Genomic DNA, 26,098 nt, shown 5'->3' with positions numbered 1-26,098 from the left:
CACGTGTCCCAAAACATTTGCCGTTCCCTCAACAATGCAGTTACCAGGAAAGTCCACCTAACCACGGACATGTGGACAAGTGCTTGTGGGCAGGGACAGTACATCTCGCTGATGGCATACTGGGTTAACATAATGGAAGCCAGGACCCAGTCGGACCTTGGGACAAAACACGTCCTCCCGACGCCAAGGATTGCGGGCACTTGGTCAATCAGGGTTGCCCCCATGGTCTACAGCTCCTGCACCTCATCCTCTTCAGCCTCCATCTCCAAAATTACCACATCAGTCACAAACTGGAAGCACTGCAGCACTGCCTCGGCCAAGCGGAAACAGGCTGTGCTGAAGCTAATATGCTTAGGTGACAAACCACACAATGCTGAAGAGTTGTGGACAGCTCTGAAAGAGCAGGCAGATCTGTGGCTCACACCGCTGAACCTACAGCCAGGCATGGTCATGTGTGACAATGGCCGAAACCTGGTGGCGGCTCTGAGGCGAGGTGATCTCACACACGTATCATGCCTGGCCCATGTGCTTAACCTCGTGGTTTAACGGTTTGTCAAATCCTACCCGGTGCTGCCAGATCTGCTTGTAAAAGTATGCTGCCTGTGTGCCCATTTTAGAAAGTCACCTACAGCTTCCGCCGCCCTTACCGTTTTTCAGCAGCTTTTGCAGCTTCCGGCTCACAGACTGATGTGTGATATCCCCACACGTTGGAACTCTACACTGCAGATATTGAGAAGGATTTGTGAGCAGAAGAGGGCAGTTGTTGAGTACCAGCATCAACAAGGCCGTCGGTATTTAGTTCAGACTCCACACATAAGACCTCAGGAGTGGACATGGATGTCAGACATATGTACCATCCTCCAAAACTTTGAGGACTCCACCAAGATGGTGAGCGGCGATGACGCCATAATTAGCGTAACCATCCCGCTTCTTCGTCTTCTGAAACGCTCTCTGCTCACAATCAAAGAGGATGCATTGCAGGCGGAGCACGATGAGATGGAGCAAGGAACCATACAGGGTGATTACACACAGCCAAGCCTCATCTCATCCCTAGCATGGATTGGGTGACAATGAGGAAGAGGAGGAGGAGTAAGGACAGGAGCTAGTTTCATGCGCTATAGACAGTACTACCTGCACAGCTGTCATATCGTCTGTTCAGTGTGGATGGCCAGAGGACTGAGTGGAGGAGGAGGAGGAGAGGATGGTCAGTCATCCTCTTGGTGAGGACACAGAAGTCCTGCCTGTTAGTAGTCTGGCACGCAAGGCTGAGTTTATGTTACGCTTCCTTTCCCATGACCCTCACGTTCTCAAAATTTTGGGTGACAGTCATTACTGGTTGGTGTCACTTCTAGACCCACGCTACAAGGAGAACTTTATATCTCTTATTCCTGAGTCGGACCGGTCTACAAAAATGGAGCTGTACCAGAACATATGATAAATTTAGAACTACATACTGCAACTATAGCGAAATACCTTAAAGCTCAAAGAATTCCCCGAGGTCTAAAGGTCTCATTACGTCGTACTATCTTCAAAGAAAACGAAGAATTTTGTAATAAGTTTGAACAAATCTTGAATAAATGCTCTATTGATCTTATGACTCTAACACTGGACTATCTACAAAAATCTATAGTCACTAGTAAGGAACATATTGAATCCATTGAATCTCAGCTATCTTCCTCTATGTCCAGTGAAGATTTTAAAACTACTAAGGAAAGAGTTCAGACTGGATTAATTCAGCACCGCCAAGAATCCGAAAAAAAGAAAAGATCTAAGTTCTTAAGAGACGACGGAGTCGACGAGCCGCATCGGATACTACTTACTCCAGCTCGGATACAGATCACCATTCACAACAGCAATGCCCTCCTTTTTTAGGAGACAAGAAACGCAGATACCAAAAAGGAAGACAAGAAGAAGGGGACAATGCTTCAGGAACACCGTCAACTTCGATACAAACAAGATCACAGGTATGGAGACCCCACTAGTGATGAACATTTCATCTAAAAATTTGAGTCCTACCCAATTATCCCTTTAATTATTCCAACTTATAAATTGGACACGTTTTAATTGGATATGGACTTACAACGCTCTTATAGAATCTTACGATTGAAAACACATTTTGTTATGGATCATACTGCCACATCTGCTCCAACTACCACTACCTCTACACTATTCAATTTCAGTAACTTAGGTCTTAGACTCAAGAGTAGTTTCATGCCCCTAAAGAATAGTCCACCTGTAGAGACCTTTATCGGTCTGATCAATTGGGAAGTTGACCTTTTTAAAAAAGGTATTTCTAGTGGCAAGCTCCATTGCCCTACTAATATGTCCAATTCTGAGCATTTGGCCCTGCAATCCCTGATCAAAGATAAGGAATTAATCATAAAGCCTGCAGATAAGGGCAGAGCAGTGGTCATAATGGATCTCATGAACTATATGGAGGAGGTTACCCGCCAATTATCTGATACTAATAGCTATCTACCATTAGCGTCCAATCCCACATCTAAAATAGCCTCCAAGATAAGGGCAACTGTGGAAAAATTGCTAGGGAACTGCTCAATTGATAAAAAAGTAGGGTAATTTTTAGTGTTGAGCGAACTTGCTCGACACTGCTCGGTACTCGCCCGAGCATCACGCTACTCGGGATGTTCGGCGAGCACCGAGCATTTCCGGGTTACTCGGGCGGGAGCTCGGGTCTCCACCCTGCATGTTTGGCGCTCTTTACAGAGCCAATGAACATGCAGGGATTGCCAGCAAGTCACTGTAATGCTGCAGCCATGTTGGTTGTGGGCATTACAGTGATTGGCAGGCCGCACAGCATCACCTCGAGTATTTAAAACGGGGCGCCGCCATCTTGGACACAGTCGCTACGGATTAGACAGTGTAGGGACAGCGCTGCTGATTTAGGGAGAGATATAAACTGCGAAATAGTTAGTGTAGGGTCTGTAAAGGCTGCCAGAACAAACAAACAGTCCTTTTCAGAACTAATATCCATCCCAGATACCAGGCAGGCTGTATAGGAGACACAGTGGTTATACGAGCAAACGCTACATTACAGTCCTGTGTGCTCCTGTTGCTGAAATTGCTGGACTTAGCACCAGGTGTCGGGGGCCAGGAAAAATCCATTTTTTTTCATCTAAATCCTCCTTTTTTTTCCTCCTTCACACTGTACAAATACCCGTCTTATTAACCTTTTGGTGTCCCGCCCCCCCAAAAAAAAAGCGTGTCTCTGATTTTTCAGACACAAATATAACTGTTGAAAATAGTCTGGTGTAGGCTAGAGAAACAGTGTTGTTTTGCACTTCCACGGTTCAAACCTCTGTATTATCCATTTTGGGCCATTTGTATCTAAAAAAAAAAACAGTTTGAGTGTGTCGCTCACTGTTCAGCCGCAAATATCTCTATTTAAAAAAGTGTGGTATACCCCAGTAAACAATAACTGTGGTTTTGCCATCCCACGGTAAAAAATCTCTATTATTCAGGTTTTGGTAGTTTTTTCCGTAAAGAAAAACAGTAGTGTCTCCTGACTGTTGTGACACAAAAATATATCTGTTGAAAATAGTCTTGTGTAGGCCCGACATCCCAGTGTGGTTTCGCAGTTCCACGGGTCAAATCGCTGTACTATCCAGTTTTGGGCCTTTGGTATCTAAAAAAAAAAGCAGTTTGAGTGTGTTGCTCACTGTTCAGCCGCAAATATCTCTATTTAAAAAAGTGTGGTATACCCCAGTAAACAATAACTGTGGTTTTGCCATCCCACGGTAAAAAATCTCTATTATTCAGCTTTTGGTAGTTTTTTCCGTAAAGAAAAACAGTAGTGTCTCCTGACTGTTGTGACACAAAAATAGATCTGTTGAAAATAGTCTTGTGTAGGCCCGACATCCCAGTGTGGTTTCGCAGTTCCACGGGTCAAATCGCTGTACTATCCAGTTTTGGGCCTTTGGTATCTAAAAAAAAAGCAGTTTGAGTGTGTCGCTCACTGTTCAGCCGCAAATATCTCTATTTAAAAAAGTGTGGTATACCCCAGTAAACAATAACTGTGGTTTTCCTCTTCCACGGTTCTAATCTACTCTTTATTACCCTTTTTCCATTAATAGTGCAAGTGTAAGCTATTTTACTTCATTTACAATGGGCAAGGCGCGTGGCAAGGGACGTGGAAGTGGACGTTCTGGTGATAGTTCGTGCAGAGGACGGGGCCGTGGCCAAGGTGAAAATGTGCCACAACCAACAGCCACATCTTCTCGCTCCCACTTCTTGACCGAATTACTAGGGAAGCACAGAACAACACCAGTATTGAGAACTGATCAGTGTGAACAGGTTAATAATTGGATAGCAGATAATACTTCCAGTTACCTGGGCACCACCACCTCCGGTCTGTCTTCCACACTGTCAACTCTTAGTAGCCGCGAGTCTCGACCGCATACTCCTCCTCACCCTGATGCTCCTTCCTCCCACCATGCCGAGTGTCGTCAGACAGCAAGTGATCCCACACTTGGACACTCTGAAGAGCTGTTCACTGGTCCATTTCCATATTTGGGCCCCTCGCCTGATACGCTTGAAGTGGTGGAAGAGGAGATCCCATGTTGCGATGCCCAAATATTTGAACAGCCACGGCCACAGGAAGTCGACGTTGGCAATCTGTCACAAGAGGTGGACGATGACGAGACACAATTGCCAGGAAGTGAGGAGGAGGATCGTGGTGCGCAAGTGGAAGAGGAGGAGGTGGTGGATGATCTAGTAACTGACCCAACATGGAAGGAGGACATGCAGAGTGAGGCCAGCAGCACACAGGGGGAGGGAGGCAGAGTACCCCAACAGGCAAGAAGAAGCAGTGGGGTGGCCGCAGACAGAAGGCAGGCAACCGTTCCCCGTAACACCAACACGAGGGACGTTGCCAGTACAAGCGGTAGGTCTTCCAGAGTCTGGAATTTTTTTAAAGACTCTGCTGATAACCCCAAAAAGGCCATATGTTCCACCTTCCATGCCAGCATCAGCAGGGGTGACAAAACTACCAGCCTGACCACCACCAGCATGATCAGGCACATGGCAGCAAAGCACCCGACTTTGTGGGGCGAAGCCCAGGGTCCACGACCAGTGTAAGCGGGTGTCACCACTGCTTCTTCCACTGTTGTGCGTGCAATAGAACCCCCTGTTGTGTGTGCAAGGCAATCCCCTGTCCATACTGCATGTAAAGATGCCCCCTCCTCTCAGTCTTCACTTGTTAGGCAGTTTCTCAAGAAACAGCATCAACGTCCACGTCCACGTCCCACCGCAGCATTCAATTGTCCATATCCCAGACCTTTGAACAAAAGCGGAAATTCGCAGCTAACGCCCCACAGGCCACAGTCCTAAATTTGCACATTTCACGACTGCTTGCATTGGAAATGCTGCCTTTTAGGCTGGTGGAGACGGAATCCTTCCGCAATCTTATGGCGGTGGCCGTCCCTCGGTACTCGGTCCCCAGTCGACACTATTTTGCCCGGTGTGTCATCCCCGAACTACACAAGCACGTGTCCCAAAGCATCTGCCGTGCCCTCAACAACGCAGTTACTGGGAGAGTCCACCTGACAACGGACACGTGGACAAGTGCTTGTGGCCAGGGACGGTACATCTCTCTGACGGCACACTTGGTAAACATAGTGGAAGCCGGGACCCAGTCGGACCTTGGGACGGAACACATCCTCCCCACACCGAGGATTGCGGGCCCTATGTCAGTCAGAGTTGCCCCCACAGTATACAGCTCCTGCGCATCCTCCTCCTCCTCCTCCTCCTCATGTTCAGCCTCCATCTCAGATATCACCACATCAGTTACAAGCTGGAAACATTGCAGTACTGCCTCTGCCAAGCGGCAACAGGCTGTGCTGAAACTCATAAGCTTAGGTGATAAACCTCACACTGCTTGTGAGTTGTGGACAGCTGTGAAAGAGCAGGCAGATCTGTGGCTGAGACCGCTGAACCTACTTCCCGGCATGGTCGTGTGTGACAATGGCCGTAACCTGGTGGCGGCTCTGAGGCGAGGTGAGATCACACACGTACCATGCCTGGCTCATGTGCTTAACCTCGTGGTTCAGCGGTTTCTTAAATCGTACCCCGAGTTGCCAGATCTGCTCGTGAAAGTACGCCGCCTGTCAGCTCATTTTCGCAAGTCGGCTACAGCTTCCGCCGCCCTTGCTGTGTTGCAGCAGCATTTGCAGCTTCCTGCACACCGACTGGTGTGTGATGTCCCCACACGTTGGAACTCTACCCTCCACATGTTGCAAAGGATTTGTGAGCAGAAGAGAGCAGTTGTGGAGTACCAGCTGCAACAAGGCCGTCGATATTCAGGTCAGACTCCACACATAAGACCTCAGGAGTGGACCTGGATGTCTGACATATGTACCATCCTGACAAACTTTGAGGAGGCCACCAAGATGGTGAGTGGCGATGACGCCATCATTAGTGTCAGCATCCCACTTGTCTGTCTTTTGCAATGCTCTCTGCAGAGAATTAAAGAGGAGGCATTGCAGCCAGAGTATGATGAGATGGATCAAGAAGCCATAGCGGGCGATTACACACAGCCCAGCCTCATCTCATCCCAACGTGCATTGGGGGATAATGAGGGAGAGGAGGAGGAGGAGGAGGAAGAACAGGAGCTGCTTTCATGTGTTGTAGACGGTAGTACCTGTACAAGTGTTATATCGTCGGTTCAGCGTGGGTGGCCTGAGGACAGGGGGAGGAGGAAGAGGAGGAGGAGAAGGAGAGCATGGTCAGTCGTCATCTTGGTGAGGACATGGAAATCTTGCCCGTTACCAGTCTGGCACGCATGGCTGACTTTATGTTACGCTGCCTTAACCGTGACCCTCGCGTTGTCAAAATGTTGGGTGACAGTCATTACTGGTTGGTGACACTTGTAGACCCCCGCTACAAGGAGAACTTTCACTCTCTTATTCCTGAGGTGGAGAGGTCTACAAAAATGGGGCAATACCAGAAGGCCCTTGCTGCAGAACTCTTAAAAAAATTCCCATCTGAACACGCTAGCGGCAGAGGTCACGGTTTGTTGCCCAACCAAGGCGTACAGGCGAGAGAGATGCAACTCCAATCCAGCAGAGGCAGGGGAACACTGTCAACGTTCTGGGACTGTTTTCTGACACCCGCCCAGCTTGCAGGCCCTGAGGCGCGGGGTACTCTCACAAGGAGTGGAAAGTTTCAAAAGATGGTGAGGGAGTACCTTGCCGATCGTACCAGCGTTCTCAGTGATTCCTCTGTGCCTTTTAATTATTGGGTATCCAAGCTGGACGCTTGGAATGAACTCGCTCTGTACGCCTTGGAGGTCCTGGCCTGCCCTGCCGCTAGCGTGTTATCGGAGCGTGTTTTTAGTGCCGCTGGGGGAATTATAACTGATAAGCGCACTCGCCTGTCAACTGACAATGCTGACAAGCTGACCCTTATCAAAATGAACAAGGGCTAGATTGGACCAGACTTCTCATCACCACCAAATGACAGCAGAGTAACATAAAGTCAAATCCACTGTGTTATTTCGGGAGGTGTATTCACATGCACCGCTTCACACCCACACATGGGTATAGGCTTCCACGTTTCGGCTGTTTAATCTTCTTCTCCTTATCCTCAGCCTCCACCACCACTATACCACCAGGGTGCCAGCATTGCAAGTTCCTCTGTCCTTAATTTTGGCAGCTTTTGCTTGCAAGGCATAAGCAAATACTATGGGACACCCACTCCCCAATAATGGGACTTATGTTTGTAATATGCTGTACTGCATGGCTCTTGTAAGGGGCATTGCAAGTTGCTCCGTCCTAATTTTTGGCAGCTTTTGCTTGGAAAGCATAAGCAAATACTATGGGACACCCACTCCCCAATAATGGGACTTATGTTTGTAATATGCTGTACTGCATGGCTCTTGTAAGGGGCATTGCAAGTTGCTCCGTCCTAATTTTTGGCAGCTTTTGCTGGGAAAGCATAAGCAAATACTATGGGACACCCACTCCCCAATAATGGGACTTATGTTTGTAATATGCTGTACTGCATGGCTCTTGTAAGGGGCATTGCAAGTTGCTCCGTCCTAATTTTTGGCAGCTTTTGCTTGGAAAGCATAAGCAAATACTATGGGACACACACTCCCCAATAATGGGACTTATGTTTGTAATATGCTGTACTGCATGGCTCTTGTAAGGGGCATTGCAAGTTGCTCCATCCTAATTTTTGGCAGCTTTTGCTTGGAAAGCATAAGCAAATACTATGGGACACCCACTCCCCAATAATGGGACTTATGTTTGTAATATGCTGTACTGCATGGCTCTTGTAAGGGGCATTGCAAGTTGCTCCATCCTAATTTTTGGCAGCTTTTGCTGGGAAAGCATAAGCAAATACTATAGGACACCCACTCCCCAATAATGGGACTTATGTTTGTAACATGCTGTACTGCATGGCTCTTGTAAGGGGCATTGCAAGTTGCTCCGTCCTAATTTTTGGCAGCTTTTGCTGGGAAAGCATAAGCAAATACTATGGGACACCCACTCCCCAATAATGGGACTTATGTTTGTAATATGCTGTACTGCATGGCTCTTGTAAGGGGCATTGCAAGTTGCTCCGTCCTAATTATTGGCAGCTTTTGCTTGGAAAGCATAAGCAAATACTATGGGACACCCACTCCCCAATAATGGGACTTATGTTTGTAATATGCTGTACTGCATGGCTCTTGTAAGGGGCATTGCAAGTTGCTCCGTCCTAATTTTTGGCAGCTTTTGCTGGGAAAGCATAAGCAAATACTATGGAACACCCACTCCCCAATAATGGGACTTATATTTGTAATATGCTGTACTGCATGGATCTTGTAAGGGGCATTGCAAGTTGCTCTGTCCTAATTTTTGGCAGCTTTTGCTGGGAAAGCATAAGCAAATACTATGGGACACCCACTCCCCAATAATGGGACTTATGTTTGTAATATGCTGTACTGCTTGGCTCTTGTAAGGGGCATTGCAAGTTGCTCCGTCCTAATTTTTGGCAGCTTTTGCTGGGAAAGCATAAGCAAATACTATGGGACACCCACTCCCCAATAATGGGACTTATGTTTGTAATATGCTGTACTGCATGGCTCTGGTAAGGGGCATTGCAAGTTGCTCCGTCCTAATTTTTGGCAGCTTTTGCTGGGGAAGCATAAGCAAATACTATAGGACACCCACTCCCCAATAATGGGACTTATGTTTGTAATATGCTGTACTGCATGGCTCTTGTAAGGGGCATTGCAAGTTGCTCCGTCCTAATTTTTGGCAGTTTTTGCTGGGAAAGCATAAGCAAATACTATGGGACACCCACTCCCCAATAATTGGACTTATGTTTGTAATATGCTGTACTGCATGGCTCTTGTAAGGGGCATTGCAAGTTGCTCCGTCCTAATTTTTGGCAGCTTTTGCTGGGAAAGCATAAGCAAATACTATGGGACACCCACTCCCCAATAATGGGACTTATGTTTGTAATATGCTGTACTGCATGGCTCTTGTAAGGGCATTGCAAGTTGCTCCGTCCTAATTTTTGGCAGCTTTTGCTGGGAAAGCATAAGCAAATACTATGGGACACCCACTCCCCAATAATGGGACTTATGTTTGTAATATGCTGTACTGCATGGCTCTTGTAAGGGGCATTGCAAGTTGCTCCGTCCTAATTTTTGGCAGCTTTTGCTGGGAAAGCATAAGCAAATACTATGGGACACCAACTCCCCAATAATGGGACTTATGTTTGTAATATGCTGTACTGCATGGCTCTTGTAAGGGGCATTGCAAGTTGCTCCGTCCTAATTTTTGGCAGATTTTGCTGGGAAAGCATAAGCAAATACTATGGGACACCCACTCCCCAATAATGGGACTTATGTTTGTAATATGCTGTACTGCATGGCTCTTGTAAGGGGCATTGCAAGTTGCTCTGTCCTAATTTTTGGCAGCTTTTGCTGGGAAAGCATAAGCAAATACTATGGGACACCCACTCCCCAATAATGGGACTTATGTTTGTAATATGCTGTACTGCATGGCTCTTGTAAGGGGCATTGCAAGTTGCTCCGTCCTAATTTTTGGCAGCTTTTGCTGGGACAGCATAAGCAAATACTATGGGACACCCACTCCCCAATAATGGGACTTATGTTTGTAATATGCTGTACTGCATGGCTCTTGTAAGGGGCATTGCAAGTTGCTCCGTCCTAATTTTTGGCAGCTTTTGCTGGGAAAGCATAAGCAAATACTATGGGACACCAACTCCCCAATAATGGGACTTATGTTTGTAATATGCTGTACTGCATGGCTCTTGTAAGGGGCATTGCAAGTTCCTCCGTCCTAATTTTTGGCAGATTTTGCTGGGAAAGCATAAGCAAATACTATGGGACACCCACTCCCCAATAATGGGACTTATGTTTGTAATATGCTGTACTGCATGGCTCTTGTAAGGGGCATTGCAAGTTGCTCTGTCCTAATTTTTGGCAGCTTTTGCTGGGAAAGCATAAGCAAATACTATGGGACACCCACTCCCCAATAATGGGACTTATGTTTGTAATATGCTGTACTGCATGGCTCTTGTAAGGGGCATTGCAAGTTTCTCCGTCCTAATTTTTGGCAGCTTTTGCTGGGACAGCATAAGCGAATACTATGGGACACCCACTCCCCAATAATGGGACTTATGTTTGTAATATGCTGTACTGCATGGCTCTTGTAAGGGGCATTGCAAGTTGCTCCGTCCTAATTTTTGGCAGCTTTTGATTGGAAAGCATGAGCAAATACTATGGGACACCCACTCCCCAATAATGGGACTTATGTTTGTAATATGCTGTACTGCATGGCTCTTGTAAGGGGCATTGCAAGTTGCTCTGTCCTAATTTTTGGCAACTTTTGCTGGGAAAGTATAAGCAAATACTATGGGACACCCACTCCCCAATAATGGGACTTATGTTTGTAATATGCTGTACTGCATGGCTCTTGTAAGGGGCATTGCAAGTTGCTCCGTCCTAATTTTTGGCAGCTTTTGCTTGGAAAGCATAAGCAAATACTATGGGACACCCACTCCCCAATAAAGGAACTTATGTTTGTAATATGCTGTACTGCATGGCTCTTGTAAGGGGCATTGCAAGTTGCTCCGTCCTAATTTTTGGCAGCTTTTGCTGGGAAAGCATAAGCAAATACTATGGGACACCCACTCCCCAATAATGGGACTTATGTTTGTAATATGCTGTACTGCATGGCTCTTGTAAGGGACATTGCAAGTTGCTCCGTCCTAATTTTTGGCAGCTTTTGCTGCGAAAGCATAAGCAAATACTATGGGACACCCACTCCCCAATAATGGGACTTATGTTTGTAATATGCTGTACTGCATGGCTCTTGTAAGGGGCATTGCAAGTTGCTCCGTCCTAATTTTTGGCAGCTTTTGCTGGGAAAGCATAAGCAAATACTATGGGACACCCACTCCCCAATAATGGGTCTTATGTTTGTAATATGCTGTACTGCATGGCTCTGGTAAGGGGCATTGCAAGTTGCTCCGTCCTAATTTTTGGCAGCTTTTGCTGGGGAAGCATAAGCAAATACTATAGGACACCCACTCCCCAATAATGGGACTTATGTTTGTAATATGCTGTACTGCATGGCTCTTGTAAGGGGCATTGCAAGTTGCTCCGTCCTAATTTTTGGCAGTTTTTGCTGGGAAAGCATAAGCAAATACTATGGGACACCCACTCCCCAATAATTGGACTTATGTTTGTAATATGCTGTACTGCATGGCTCTTGTAAGGGGCATTGCAAGTTGCTCCGTCCTAATTTTTGGCAGCTTTTGCTGGGAAAGCATAAGCAAATACTATGGGACACCCACTCCCCAATAATGGGACTTATGTTTGTAATATGCTGTACTGCATGGCTCTTGTAAGGGCATTGCAAGTTGCTCCGTCCTAATTTTTGGCAGCTTTTGCTGGGAAAGCATAAGCAAATACTATGGGACACCCACTCCCCAATAATGGGACTTATGTTTGTAATATGCTGTACTGCATGGATCTTGTAAGGGGCATTGCAAGTTGCTCCGTCCTAATTTTTGGCAGCTTTTGCTTGGAAAGCATAAGCAAATACTATGGGACACCCACTCCCCAATAATGGGACTTATGTTTGTAATATGCTGTACTGCATGGCTCTTGTGAGGGGCATTGTAAGTTGCTCCGTCCTAATTTTTGGCAGCTTTTGCTGGGAAAGCATAAGCAAATACTATGGGACACCAACTCCCCAATAATGGGACTTATGTTTGTAATATGCTGTACTGCATGGCTCTTGTAAGGGGCATTGCAAGTTGCTCCGTCCTAATTTTTGGCAGATTTTGCTGAGAAAGCATAAGCAAATACTATGGGACACCCACTCCCCAATAATGGGACTTATGTTTGTAATATGCTGTACTGCATGGCTCTTGTAAGGGGCATTGCAAGTTGCTCTGTCCTAATTTTTGGCAGCTTTTGCTGGGAAAGCATAAGCAAATACTATGGGACACCCACTCCCCAATAATGGGACTTATGTTTGTAATATGCTGTACTGCATGGCTCTTGTAAGGGGCATTGCAAGTTGCTCCGTCCTAATTTTTGGCAGCTTTTGCTGGGACAGCATAAGCAAATACTATGGGACACCCACTCCCCAATAATGGGACTTATGTTTGTAATATGCTGTACTGCATGGCTCTTGTAAGGGGCATTGCAAGTTGCTCCGTCCTAATTTTTGGCAGCTTTTGCTTGGAAAGCATGAGCAAATACTATGGGACACCCACTCCCCAATAATGGGACTTATGTTTGTAATATGCTGTACTGCATGGCTCTTGTAAGGGGCATTGCAAGTTGCTCTGTCCTAATTTTTGGCAACTTTTGCTGGGAAAACATAAGCAAATACTATGGGACACCCATTCCCCAATAATGGGACTTATGTTTGTAATATGCTGTACTGCATGGCTCTTGTAAGGGGCATTGCAAGTTGCTCCGTCCTAATTTTTGGCAGCTTTTGCTTGGAAAGCATAAGCAAATACTATGGGACACCCACTCCCCAATAAAGGAACTTATGTTTGTAATATGCTGTACTGCATGGCTCTTGTAAGGGGCATTGCAAGTTGCTCCGTCCTAATTTTTGGCAGCTTTTGCTGGGAAAGCATAAGCAAATACTATGGGACACCCACTCCCCAATAATGGGACTTATGTTTGTAATATGCTGTACTGCATGGCTCTTGTAAGGGACATTGCAAGTTGCTCCGTCCTAATTTTTGGCAGCTTTTGCTGCGAAAGCATAAGCAAATACTATGGGACACCCACTCCCCAATAATGGGACTTATGTTTGTAATATGCTGTACTGCATGGCTCTTGTAAGGGGCATTGCAAGTTGCTCCATCCTAATTTTTGGCAGCTTTTGCTGGGAAAGCATAAGCAAATACTATAGGACACCCACTCCCCAATAATGGGACTTATGTTGGTAATATGCTGTACTGCATGGCTCTTGTAAGGGGCATTGCAAGTTGCTCTGTCCTAATTTTTGGCAGCTTTTGCTTGGAAAGCATAAGCAAATACTATGGGACACCCACTCCCCAATAAAGGAACTTATGTTTGTAATATGCTGTACTGCATGGCTCTTGTAAGGGGCATTGCAAGTTGCTCCGTCCTAATTTTTGGCAGCTTTTGCTGGGAAAGCATAAGCAAATACTATGGGACACCCACTCCCCAATAATGGGACTTATGTTTGTAATATGCTGTACTGCATGGCTCTTGTAAGGGACATTGCAAGTTGCTCCGTCCTAATTTTTGGCAGCTTTTGCTGCGAAAGCATAAGCAAATACTATGGGACACCCACTCCCCAATAATGGGACTTATGTTTGTAATATGCTGTACTGCATGGCTCTTGTAAGGGGCATTGCAAGTTGCTCCATCCTAATTTTTGGCAGCTTTTGCTGGGAAAGCATAAGCAAATACTATAGGACACCCACTCCCCAATAACGGGACTTATGTTTGTAATATGCTGTACTGCATGGCTCTTGTAAGGGGCATTGCAAGTTGCTCCGTCCTAATTATTGGCAGCTTTTGCTTGGAAAGCATAAGCAAATACTATGGGACACCCACTTCCCAATAATGGGACTTATCGTTTGTAATATGCTGTACTGCATGGCTCTTGTAAGGGGCATTGCAAGTTGCTCCGTCCTAATTTTTGGCAGCTTTTGCTGGGAAAGCATAAGCAAATACTATGGGACACCCACTCCAAAATAATGGGACTTATGTTTGTAATATGCTGTACTGCATGGATATTGTAAGGGGCATTGCAAGTTGCTCTGTCCTAATTTTTGGCAGCTTTTGCTGGGAAAGCATAAGCAAATACTATGGGACACCCACTCCCCAATAATGGGACTTATGTTTGTAATATGCTGTACTGCTTGGCTCTTGTAAGGGGCATTGCAAGTTGCTCCGTCCTAATTTTTGGCAGCTTTTGCTGGGAAAGCATAAGCAAATACTATGGGACACCCACTCCCCAATAATGGGACTTATGTTTGTAATATGCTGTACTGCATGGCTCTTGTAAGGGGCATTGCAAGTTGCTCCGTCCTAATTTTTGGCAGCTTTTGCTTGGAAAGCATAAGCAAATACTATGGGACACCCACTCCCCAATAATGGGACTTATGTTTGTAATATGCTGTACTGCATGGCTCTTGTGAGGGGCATTGTAAGTTGCTCCGTCCTAATTTTTGGCAGCTTTTGCTGGGAAAGCATAAGCAAATACTATGGGACACCAACTCCCCAATAATGGGACTTATGTTTGTAATATGCTGTACTGCATGGCTCTTGTAAGGGGCATTGCAAGTTGCTCCGTCCTAATTTTTGGCAGCTTTTGCTGGGAAAGCATAAGCAAATACTATGGGACACCCACTCCCCAATAATGGGACTTATGTTTGTAATATGCTGTACTGCATGGCTCTTGTAAGGGGCATTGCAAGTTGCTCTGTCCTAATTTTTGGCAGCTTTTGCTGGGAAAGCATAAGCAAATACTATGGGACACCCACTCCCCAATAATGGGACTTATGTTTGTAATATGCTGTACTGCATGGCTCTTGTAAGGGGCATTGCAAGTTGCTCCGTCCTAATTTTTGGCAGCTTTTGCTGGGACAGCATAAGCAAATACTATGGGACACCCACTCCCCAATAATGGGACTTATGTTTGTAATATGCTGTACTGCATGGCTCTTGTAAGGGGCATTGCAAGTTGCTCCGGCCTAATTTTTGGCAGCTTTTGCTTGGAAAGCATGAGCAAATACTATGGGACACCCACTCCCCAATAATGGGACTTATGTTTGTAATATGCTGTACTGCATGGCTCTTGTAAGGGGCATTGCAACTTGCTCTGTCCTAATTTTTGGCAACTTTTGCTGGGAAAGCATAAGCAAATACTATGGGACACCCACTCCCCAATAATGGGACTTATGTTTGTAATATGCTGTACTGCATGGCTCTTCTAAGGGGCATTGCAAGTTGCTCCGTCCTAATTTTTGGCAGCTTTTGCTTGGAAAGCATAAGCAAATACTATGGGACACCCACTCCCCAATAAAGGAACTTATGTTTGTAATATGCTGTACTGCATGGCTCTTGTAAGGGGCATTGCAAGTTGCTCCGTCCTAATTTTTGGCAGCTTTTGCTGGGAAAGCATAAGCAAATACTATGGGACACCCACTCCCCAATAATGGGACTTATGTTTGTAATATGCTGTACTGCATGGCTCTTGTAAGGGACATTGCAAGTTGCTCCGTCCTAATTTTTGGCAGCTTTTGCTGCGAAAGCATAAGCAAATACTATGAGACACCCACTCCCCAATAATGGGACTTATGTTTGTAATATGCTGTACTGCATGGCTCTTGTAAGGGGCATTGCAAGTTGCTCCATCCTAATTTTTGGCAGCTTTTGCTGGGAAAGCATAAGCAAATACTATAGGACACCCACTCCCCAATAATGGGACTTATGTTGGTAATATGCTGTACTGCATGGCTCTTGTAAGGGGCATTGCAAGTTGCTCCGTCCTAATTTTTGACAGCTTTTGCTTGGAAAGCATAAGCAAATACTATGGGACACCCACTCCCCAATAAAGGAACTTATGTTTGTAATATGCTGTACTGCATGGCTCTTGTAAGGGACATTGCAAGGTGCTCCGTCCTAATTTTTGGCAGCCTTTGCTGGGAAAGCATAAGCAAATACTATGGGACACCCACTCCCCAATAATGGGACTTATGTTTGTAATATGCTGTACTGCATGGCTCTTGTAAGGGACATTGCAAGTTGCTCCGTCCTAATTTTTGGCAGCTTTTGCTGCGAAAGCATAAGCAAATACTATGGGACACCCACTCCCCAATAATGGGACTTATGTTTGTAATATGCTGTACTGCATGGCTCTTGTAAGGGGCATTGCAAGTTGCTCCATCCTAATTTTTGGCAGCTTTTGCTGGGAAAGCATAAGCAAATACTATAGGACACCCACTCCCCAATAATGGGACTTATGTTGGTAATATGCTGTACTGTATGGCTCTTGTAAGGGGCATTGCAAGTTGCTCCGTCCTAATTTTTGGCAGCTTTTGCTGGGAAAGCATAAGCAAATACTATGGGACACCCACTCCCCAATAATGGGACTTATGTTTGTAATATGCTGTACTGCATGGCTCTTGTAAGGGGCATTGCAAGTTGCTCCGTCCTAATTTTTGGCAGCTTTTGCTTGGAAAGCATAAGCAAATACTATGGGACACCCACTCCCCAATAATGGGACTTATGTTTGTAATATGCTGTACTGCATGGCTCTTGTAAGGGGCATTGCAAGTTGCTCCGTCCTAATTTTTGGCAGCTTTTGCTGGGAAAGCATAAGCAAATACTATAGGACACCCACTCCCCAATAATGGGACTTATGTTTGTAATATGCTGTACTGCATGGCCCTTGTAAGGGGCATTGCAAGTTGCTCCGTCCTAATTTTTTTCAGCTTTTGCTGGGAAAGCATAAGCAAATACTATGGGACATTCACTCCCCAATAATGGGACTTATGTTTGTAATATGCTGTACTGCATGGATCTTGTAAGGGGCATTGCAAGTTGCTCTGTCCTAATTTTTGGCAGCTTTTGCTAGGAAAGCATAAGCAAATACTATGGGAAACCCACTCCCCAATAATGGGACTTATGTTTGTAATATGCTGTACTGCATGGCTCTTGTAAGGGACATTGCAAGTTGCTCCGTCCTAATTTTTGGCAGCTTTTGCTTGGAAAGCATAAGCCAATACTATGGGACACCCACTCCCCAATAATGGGACTTATGTTTGTAATATGCTGTACTGCATGGCTCTTGTAAGGGGCATTGCAAGTTGCTCCGTCCTAATTTTTGGCAGCTTTTGCTGGGAAAGCATAAGCAAATACTATGGGACACCCACTCCCCAATAATGGGACTTATGTTTGTAATATGCTGTACTGCATGGCTCTTTTAAGGGACATTGCAAGTTGCTCCGTCCTAATTTTTGGCAGCTTTTGCTGCGAAAGCATAAGCAAATACTATGGGACACCCACTCCCCAATAATGGGACTTATGTTTGTAATATGCTGTACTGCATGGCTCTTGTAAGGGGCATTGCAAGTTGCTCCATCCTAATTTTTGGCAGCTTTTGCTGGGAAAGCATAAGCAAATACTATAGGACACCCACTCCCCAATAATGGGACTTATGTTGGTAATATGCTGTACTGTATGGCTCTTGTAAGGGGCATTGCAAGTTGCTCCGTCCTAATATTTGGCAGCTTTTGCTGGGAAAGCATAAGCAAATACTATGGGACACCCACTCCCCAATAATGGGACTTATGTTTGTAATATGCTGTACTGCATGGCTCTTGTAAGGGGCATTGCAAGTTGCTCCGTCCTAATTATTGGCAGCTTTTGCTTGGAAAGCATAAGCAAATACTATGGGACACCCACTCCCCAATAATGGGACTTATGTTTGTAATATGCTGTACTGCATGGCTCTTGTAAGGGGCATTGCAAGTTGCTCCGTCCTAATTTTTGGCAGCTTTTGCTGGGAAAGCATAAGCAAATACTATGGGACACCCACTCCCCAATAATGGGACTTATGTTTGTAATATGCTGTACTGCATGGATCTTGTAAGGGGCATTGCAAGTTGCTCTGTCCTAATTTTTGGCAGCTTTTGCTGGGAAAGCATAAGCAAATACTATGGGACACCCACTCCCCAATAATGGGACTTATGTTTGTAATATGCTGTACTGCTTGGCTCTTGTAAGGGGCATTGCAAGTTGCTCCGTCCAAATTTTTGGCAGCTTTTGCTGGGAAAGCATAAGCAAATAATATGGGACACCCACTCCCCAATAATGGGACTTATGTTTGTAATATGCTGTACTGCATGGCTCTGGTAAGGGGCATTGCAAGTTGCTCCGTCCTAATTTTTGGCAGCTTTTGCTCGGGAAGCATAAGCAAATACTATAGGACACCCACTCCCCAATAATGGGACTTATGTTTGTAATATGCTGTACTGCATGGCTCTTGTAAGGGGCATTGCAAGTTGCTCCGTCCTAATTTTTGGCAGTTTTTGCTGGGAAAGCATAAGCAAATACTCTGGGACACCCACTCCCCAATAATTGGACTTATGTTTGTAATATGCTGTACTGCATGGCTCTTGTAAGGGGCATTGCAAGTTGCTCCGTCCTAATTTTTGGCAGCTTTTGCTGGGAAAGCATAAGCAAATACTATGGGACACCCACTCCCCAATAATGAGACTTATGTTTGTAATATGCTGTACTGCATGGCTCTTGTAAGGGCATTGCAAGTTGCTCCGTCCTAATTTTTGGCAGCTTTTGCTGGGAAAGCATAAGCAAATACTATGGGACACCCACTCCCCAATAATGGGACTTATGTTTGTAATATGCTGTACTGCATGGCTCTTGTAAGGGGCATTGCAAGTTGCTACATCCTAATTTTTGGCAGCTTTTGCTTGGAAAGCATAAGCAAATACTATGGGACACCCACTCCCCAATAATGGGACTTATGTTTGTAATATGCTGTACTGTATGGCTCTTGTGAGGGGCATTGTAAGTTGCTCCGTCCTAATTTTTGGCAGCTTTTGCTGGGAAAGCATAAGCAAATACTATGGGACACCAACTCCCCAATAATGGGACTTATGTTTGTAATATGCTGTACTGCATGGTTCTTGTAAGGGGCATTGCAAGTTGCTCCGTCCTAATTTTTGGCAGCTTTTGCTGGGAAAGCATAAGCAAATACTATGGGACACCCACTCCCCAATAATGGGACTTATGTTTGTAATATGCTGTACTGCATGGCCCTTGTAAGGGGCATTGCAAGTTGCTCCGTCCTAATTTTTTTCAGCTTTTGCTGGGAAAGCATAAGCAAATACTATGGGACATTCACTCCCCAATAATGGGACTTATGTTTGTAATATGCTGTACTGCATGGATCTTGTAAGGGGCATTGCAAGTTGCTCCGTCCTAATTTTTGGCAGCTTTTGCTTGGAAAGCATAAGCAAATACTATGGGACACCCACTCCCCAATAATGGGACTTATGTTTGTAATATGCTGTACTGCATGGCTCTTGTATGGGGCATTGCAAGTTGCTCCGTCCTAATTTTTGGCAGCTTTTGCTGGGAAAGCATAAGCAAATACTATGGGACACCCACTCCCCAATAATGGGACTTATGTTTGTAATATGCTGTACTGCATGGCTCTTGTAAGGGGCATTGCAAGTTGCTCCGTCCTAATTTTTTGCAGCTTTTGCTTGGAAAGCATAAGCAAATACTATGGGACACACACTCCCCAATAATGGGACTTATGTTTGTAATATGCTGTACTGCATGGCTCTTGTAAGGGGCATTGCAAGTTGCTCCGTCCTAATTTTTGGCAGCTTTTGCTTGGAAAGCATAAGCAAATACTATGGGACACCCACTCCCCAATAATGGGACTTATGTTTGTAATATGCTGTACTGCATGGCTCTTGTAAGGGGCATTGCAAGTTGCTCCGTCCTAATTTTTGGCAGCTTTTGCTGGGAAAGCATAAGCAAATACTATAGGACACCCACTCCCCAATAATGGGACTTATGTTTGTAACATGCTGTACTGCATGGCTCTTGTAAGTAGCATTGCAAGTTGCTCCGTCCTAATTTTTGGCAGCTTTTGCTGGGAAAGCATAAGCAAATACTATGGGACACCCACTCCCCAATAATGGGACTTATGTTTGTAATATGCTGTACTGCATGGCTCTTGTAAGGGGCATTGCAAGTTGCTCCGTCCTAATTATTGGCAGCTTTTGCTTGGAAAGCATAAGCAAATACTATGGGACACCCACTCCCCAATAATGGGACTTATGTTTGTAATATGCTGTACTGCATGGCTCTTGTAAGGGGCATTGCAAGTTGCTCCGTCCTAATTTTTGGCAGCTTTTGCTGGGAAAGCATAAGCAAATACTATGGGACACCCACTCCCCAATAATGGGACTTATGTTTGTAATATGCTGTACTGCATGGATCTTGTAAGGGGCATTGCAAGTTGCTCTGTCCTAATTTTTGGCAGCTTTTGCTGGGAAAGCATAAGCAAATACTATGGGACACCCACTCCCCAATAATGGGACTTATGTTTGTAATATGCTGTACTGCTTGGCTCTTGTAAGGGGCATTGCAAGTTGCTCCGTCCTAATTTTTGGCAGCTTTTGCTGGGAAAGCATAAGCAAATACTATGGGACACCCACTCCCCAATAATGGGACTTATGTTTGTAATATGCTGTACTGCATGGCTCTGGTAAGGGGCATTGCAAATTGCTCCGTCCTAATTTTTGGCAGCTTTTGCTGGGGAAGCATAAGCAAATACTATAGGACACCCACTCCCCAATAATGGGACTTATGTTTGTAATATGCTGTACTGCATGGCTCTTGTAAGGGGCATTGCAAGTTGCTCCGTCCTAATTTTTGGCAGTTTTTGCTGGGAAAGCATAAGCAAATACTATGGGACACCCACTCCCCAATAATTGGACTTATGTTTGTAATATGCTGTACTGCATGGCTCTTCTAAGGGGCATTGCAAGTTGCTCCGTCCTAATTTTTGGCAGCTTTTGCTGGGAAAGCATAAGCAAATACTATGGGACACCCACTCCCCAATAATGGGACTTATGTTTGTAATATGCTGTACTGCATGGCTCTTGTAAGGGCATTGCAAGTTGCTCCGTCCTAATTTTTGGCAGCTTTTGCTGGGAAAGCATAAGCAAATACTATGGGACACCCACTCCCCAATAATGGGACTTATGTTTGTAATATGCTGTACTGCATGGCTCTTGTAAGGGGCATTGCAAGTTGCTCCGTCCTAATTTTTGGCAGCTTTTGCTTGGAAAGCATAAGCAAATACTATGGGACACCCACTCCCCAATAATGGGACTTATGTTTGTAATATGCTGTACTGCATGGCTCTTGTGAGGGGCATTGTAAGTTGCTCCGTCCTAATTTTTGGCAGCTTTTGCTGGGAAAGCATAAGCAAATACTATGGGACACCAACTCCCCAATAATGGGACTTATGTTTGTAATATGCTGTACTGCATGGCTCTTGTAAGGGGCATTGCAAGTTGCTCCGTCCTAATTTTTGGCAGATTTTGCTGGGAAAGCATAAGCAAATACTATGGGACACCCACTCCCCAATAATGGGACTTATGTTTGTAATATGCTGTACTGCATGGCTCTTGTAAGGGGCATTGCAAGTTGCTCTGTCCTAATTTTTGGCAGCTTTTGCTGGGAAAGCATAAGCAAATACTATGGGACACCCACTCCCCAATAATGGGACTTATGTTTGTAATATGCTGTACTGCATGGCTCTTGTAAGGGACATTGCAAGTTGCTCCGTCCTAATTTTTGGCAGCTTTTGCTGCGAAAGCATAAGCAAATACTATGGGACACCCACTCCCCAATAATGGGACTTATGTTTGTAATATGCTGTACTGCATGGCTCTTGTAAGGGGCATTGCAAGTTGCTCCATCCTAATTTTTGGCAGCTTTTGCTGGGAAAGCATAAGCCAATACTATAGGACACCCACTCCCCAATAATGGGACTTATGTTGGTAATATGCTGTACTGCATGGCTCTTGTAAGGGGCATTGCAAGTTGCTCTGTCCTAATTTTTGGCAGCTTTTGCTTGGAAAGCATAAGCAAATACTATGGGACACCCACTCCCCAATAAAGGAACTTATGTTTGTAATATGCTGTACTGCATGGCTCTTGTAAGGGGCATTGCAAGTTGCTCCGTCCTAATTTTTGGCAGCTTTTGCTGGGAAAGCATAAGCAAATACTATGGGACACCCACTCCCCAATAATGGGACTTATGTTTGTAATATGCTGTACTGCATGGCTCCTGTAAGGGACATTGCAAGTTGCTCCGTCCTAATTTTTGGCAGCTTTTGCTGCGAAAGCATAAGCAAATACTATGGGATACCCACTCCCCAATAATGGGACTTATGTTTGTAATATGCTGTACTGCATGGCTCTTGTAAGGGGCATTGCAAGTTGCTCCATCCTAATTTTTGGCAGCTTTTGCTGGGAAAGCATAAGCAAATACTATAGGACACCCACTCCCCTATAATGGGACTTATGTTGGTAATATGCTGTACTGTATGGCTCTTGTAAGGGGCATTGCAAGTTGCTCCGTCCTAATTTTTGGCAGCTTTTGCTGGGAAAGCATAAGCAAATACTATGGGACACCCACTCCCCAATAATGGGACTCATGTTTGTAATATGCTGTACTGCATGGCTCTTGTAAGGGGCATTGCAAGTTGCTCCGTCCTAATTTTTGGCAGCTTTTGCTTGGAAAGCATAAGCAAATACTATGGGACACCCACTCCCCAATAATGGGACTTATGTTTGTAATATGCTGTACTGCATGGCTCTTGTGAGGGGCATTGTAAGTTGCTCCGTCCTAATTTTTGGCAGCTTTTGCTGGGAAAGCATAAGCAAATACTATGGGACACCAACTCCCCAATAATGGGACTTATGTTTGTAATATGCTGTACTGCATGGCTCTTGTAAGGGGCATTGCAAGTTGCTCCGTCCTAATTTTTGGCAGATTTTGCTGGGAAAGCATAAGCAAATACTATGGGACACCCACTCCCCAATAATGGGACTTATGTTTGTAATATGCTGTACTGCATGGCTCTTGTAAGGGGCATTGCAAGTTGCTCTGTCCTAATTTTTGGCAGCTTTTGCTGGGAAAGCATAAGCAAATACTATGGGACACCCACTCCCCAATAATGGGACTTATGTTTGTAATATGCTGTACTGCATGGCTCTTGTAAGGGGCATTGCAAGTTGCTCCGTCCTAATTTTTGGCAGCTTTTGCTGGGACAGCATAAGCAAATACTATGGGACACCCACTCCCCAATAATGGGACTTATGTTTGTAATATGCTGTACTGCATGGCTCTTGTAAGGGGCATTGCAAGTTGCTCCGTCCTAATTTTTGGCAGCTTTTGCTTGGAAAGCATGAGCAAATACTATGGGACACCCACTCCCCAATAATGGGACTTATGTTTGTAATATGCTGTACTGCATGGCTCTTGTAAGGGGCATTGCAAGTTGCTCTGTCCTAATTTTTGGCAACTTTTGCTGGGAAAGCATAAGCAAATACTATGGGACACCCACTCCCCAATAATGGGACTTATGTTTGTAATATGCTGTACTGCATGGCTCTTGTAAGGGGCATTGCAAGTTGCTCCGTCCTAATTTTTGGCAGCTTTTGCTTGGAAAGCATAAGCAAATACTATGGGACACCCACTCCCCAATAAAGGAACTTATGTTTGTAATATGCTGTACTGCATGGCTCTTGTAAGGGGCATTGCAAGTTGCTCCGTCCTAATTTTTGGCAGCTTTTGCTGGGAAAGCATAAGCAAATACTATGGGACACCCACTCCCCAATAATGGGACTTATGTTTGTAATATGCTGTACTGCATGGTTCTTGTAAGGGACATTGCAAGTTGCTCCGTCCTAATTTTTGGCAGCTTTTGCTGCGAAAGCATAAGCAAATACTATGGGACACCCACTCCCCAATAATGGGACTTATGTTTGTAATATGCTGTACTGCATGGCTCTTGTAAGGGGCATTGCAAGTTGCTCCATCCTAATTTTTGGCAGCTTTTGCTGGGAAAGCATAAGCAAATACTATAGGACACCCACTCCCCAATAATGGGACTTATGTTGGTAATATGCTGTACTGCATGGCTCTTGTAAGGGGCATTGCAAGTTGCTCTGTCCTAATTTTTGGCAGCTTTTGCTTGGAAAGCATAAGCAAATACTATGGGACACCCACTCCCCAATAAAGGAACTTATGTTTGTAATATGCTGTACTGCATGGCTCTTGTAAGGGGCATTGCAAGTTGCTCCGTCCTAATTTTTGGCAGCTTTTGCTGGGAAAGCATAAGCAAATACTATGGGACACCCACTCCCCAATAATGGGACTTATGTTTGTAATATGCTGTACTGCATGGCTCTTGTAAGGGACATTGCAAGTTGCTCCGTCCTAATTTTTGGCAGCTTTTGCTGCGAAAGCATAAGCAAATACTATGGGACACCCACTCCCCAATAATGGGACTTATGTTTGTAATATGCTGTACTGCATGGCTCTTGTAAGGGGCATTGCAAGTTGCTCCATCCTAATTTTTGGCAGCTTTTGCTGGGAAAGCATAAGCAAATACTATAGGACACCCACTCCCCAATAATGGGACTTATGTTGGTAATATGCTGTACTGTATGGCTCTTGTAAGGGGCATTGCAAGTTGCTCCGTCCTAATTTTTGGCAGCTTTTGCTGGGAAAGCATAAGCAAATACTATGGGACACCCACTCCCCAATAATGGGACTTATGTTTGTAATATGCTGTACTGCATGGCTCTTGTAAGGGGCATTGCAAGTTGCTCCGTCCTAATTTTTGGCAGCTTTTGCTGGGAAAGCATAAGCAAATACTATGGGACACCCACTCCCCAATAATGGGACTTATGTTTGTAATATGCTGTACTGCATGGATATTGTAAGGGGCATTGCAAGTTGCTCTGTCCTAATTTTTGGCAGCTTTTGCTGGGAAAGCATAAGCAAATACTATGGGACACCCACTCCCCAATAATGGGACTTATGTTTGTAATATGCTGTACTGCTTGGCTCTTGTAAGGGGCATTGCAAGTTGCTCCGTCCTAATTTTTGGCAGCTTTTGCTGGGAAAGCATAAGCAAATACTATGGGACACCCACTCCCCAATAATGGGACTTATGTTTGTAATATGCTGTACTGCATGGCTCTTGTAAGGGGCATTGCAAGTTGCTCCGTCCTAATTTTTGGCAGCTTTTGCTGGGAAAGCATAAGCAAATACTATGGGACACCCACTCCCCAATAATGGGACTTATGTTTGTAATATGCTGTACTGCATGGCTCTTGTAAGGGGCATTGCAAGTTGCTCTGTCCTAATTTTTGGCAGCTTTTGCTGGGAAAGCATAAGCAAATACTATGGGACACCCACTCCCCAATAATGGGACTTATGTTTGTAATATGCTGTACTGCATGGCTCTTGTAAGGGGCATTGCAAGTTGCTCCGTCCTAATTTTTGGCAGCTTTTGCTGGGACAGCATAAGCAAATACTATGGGACACCCACTCCCCAATAATGGGACTTATGTTTGTAATATGCTGTACTGCATGGCTCTTGTAAGGGGCATTGCAAGTTGCTCCGTCCTAATTTTTGGCAGCTTTTGCTTGGAAAGCATGAGCAAATACTATGGGACACCCACTCCCCAATAATGGGACTTATGTTTGTAATATGCTGTACTGCATGGCTCTTGTAAGGGGCATTGCAACTTGCTCTGTCCTAATTTTTGGCAACTTTTGCTGGGAAAGCATAAGCAAATACTATGGGACACCCACTCCCCAATAATGGGACTTATGTTTGTAATATGCTGTACTGCATGGCTCTTCTAAGGGGCATTGCAAGTTGCTCCGTCCTAATTTTTGGCAGCTTTTGCATGGAAAGCATAAGCAAATACTATGGGACACCCACTCCCCAATAAAGGAACTTATGTTTGTAATATGCTGTA

The sequence above is a fragment of the Phyllobates terribilis genome, unplaced genomic scaffold, assembly GCF_046119375.1.
Source record: "Phyllobates terribilis strain yellow unplaced genomic scaffold, ASM4611937v1 Scaffold_1__5_contigs__length_1240528914, whole genome shotgun sequence".
Lineage (NCBI taxonomy): Eukaryota > Metazoa > Chordata > Amphibia > Anura > Dendrobatidae > Phyllobates > Phyllobates terribilis.
The sequence above is the reverse complement of the archived record's forward strand: the minus strand, read 5'-3'. Positions refer to the sequence as shown.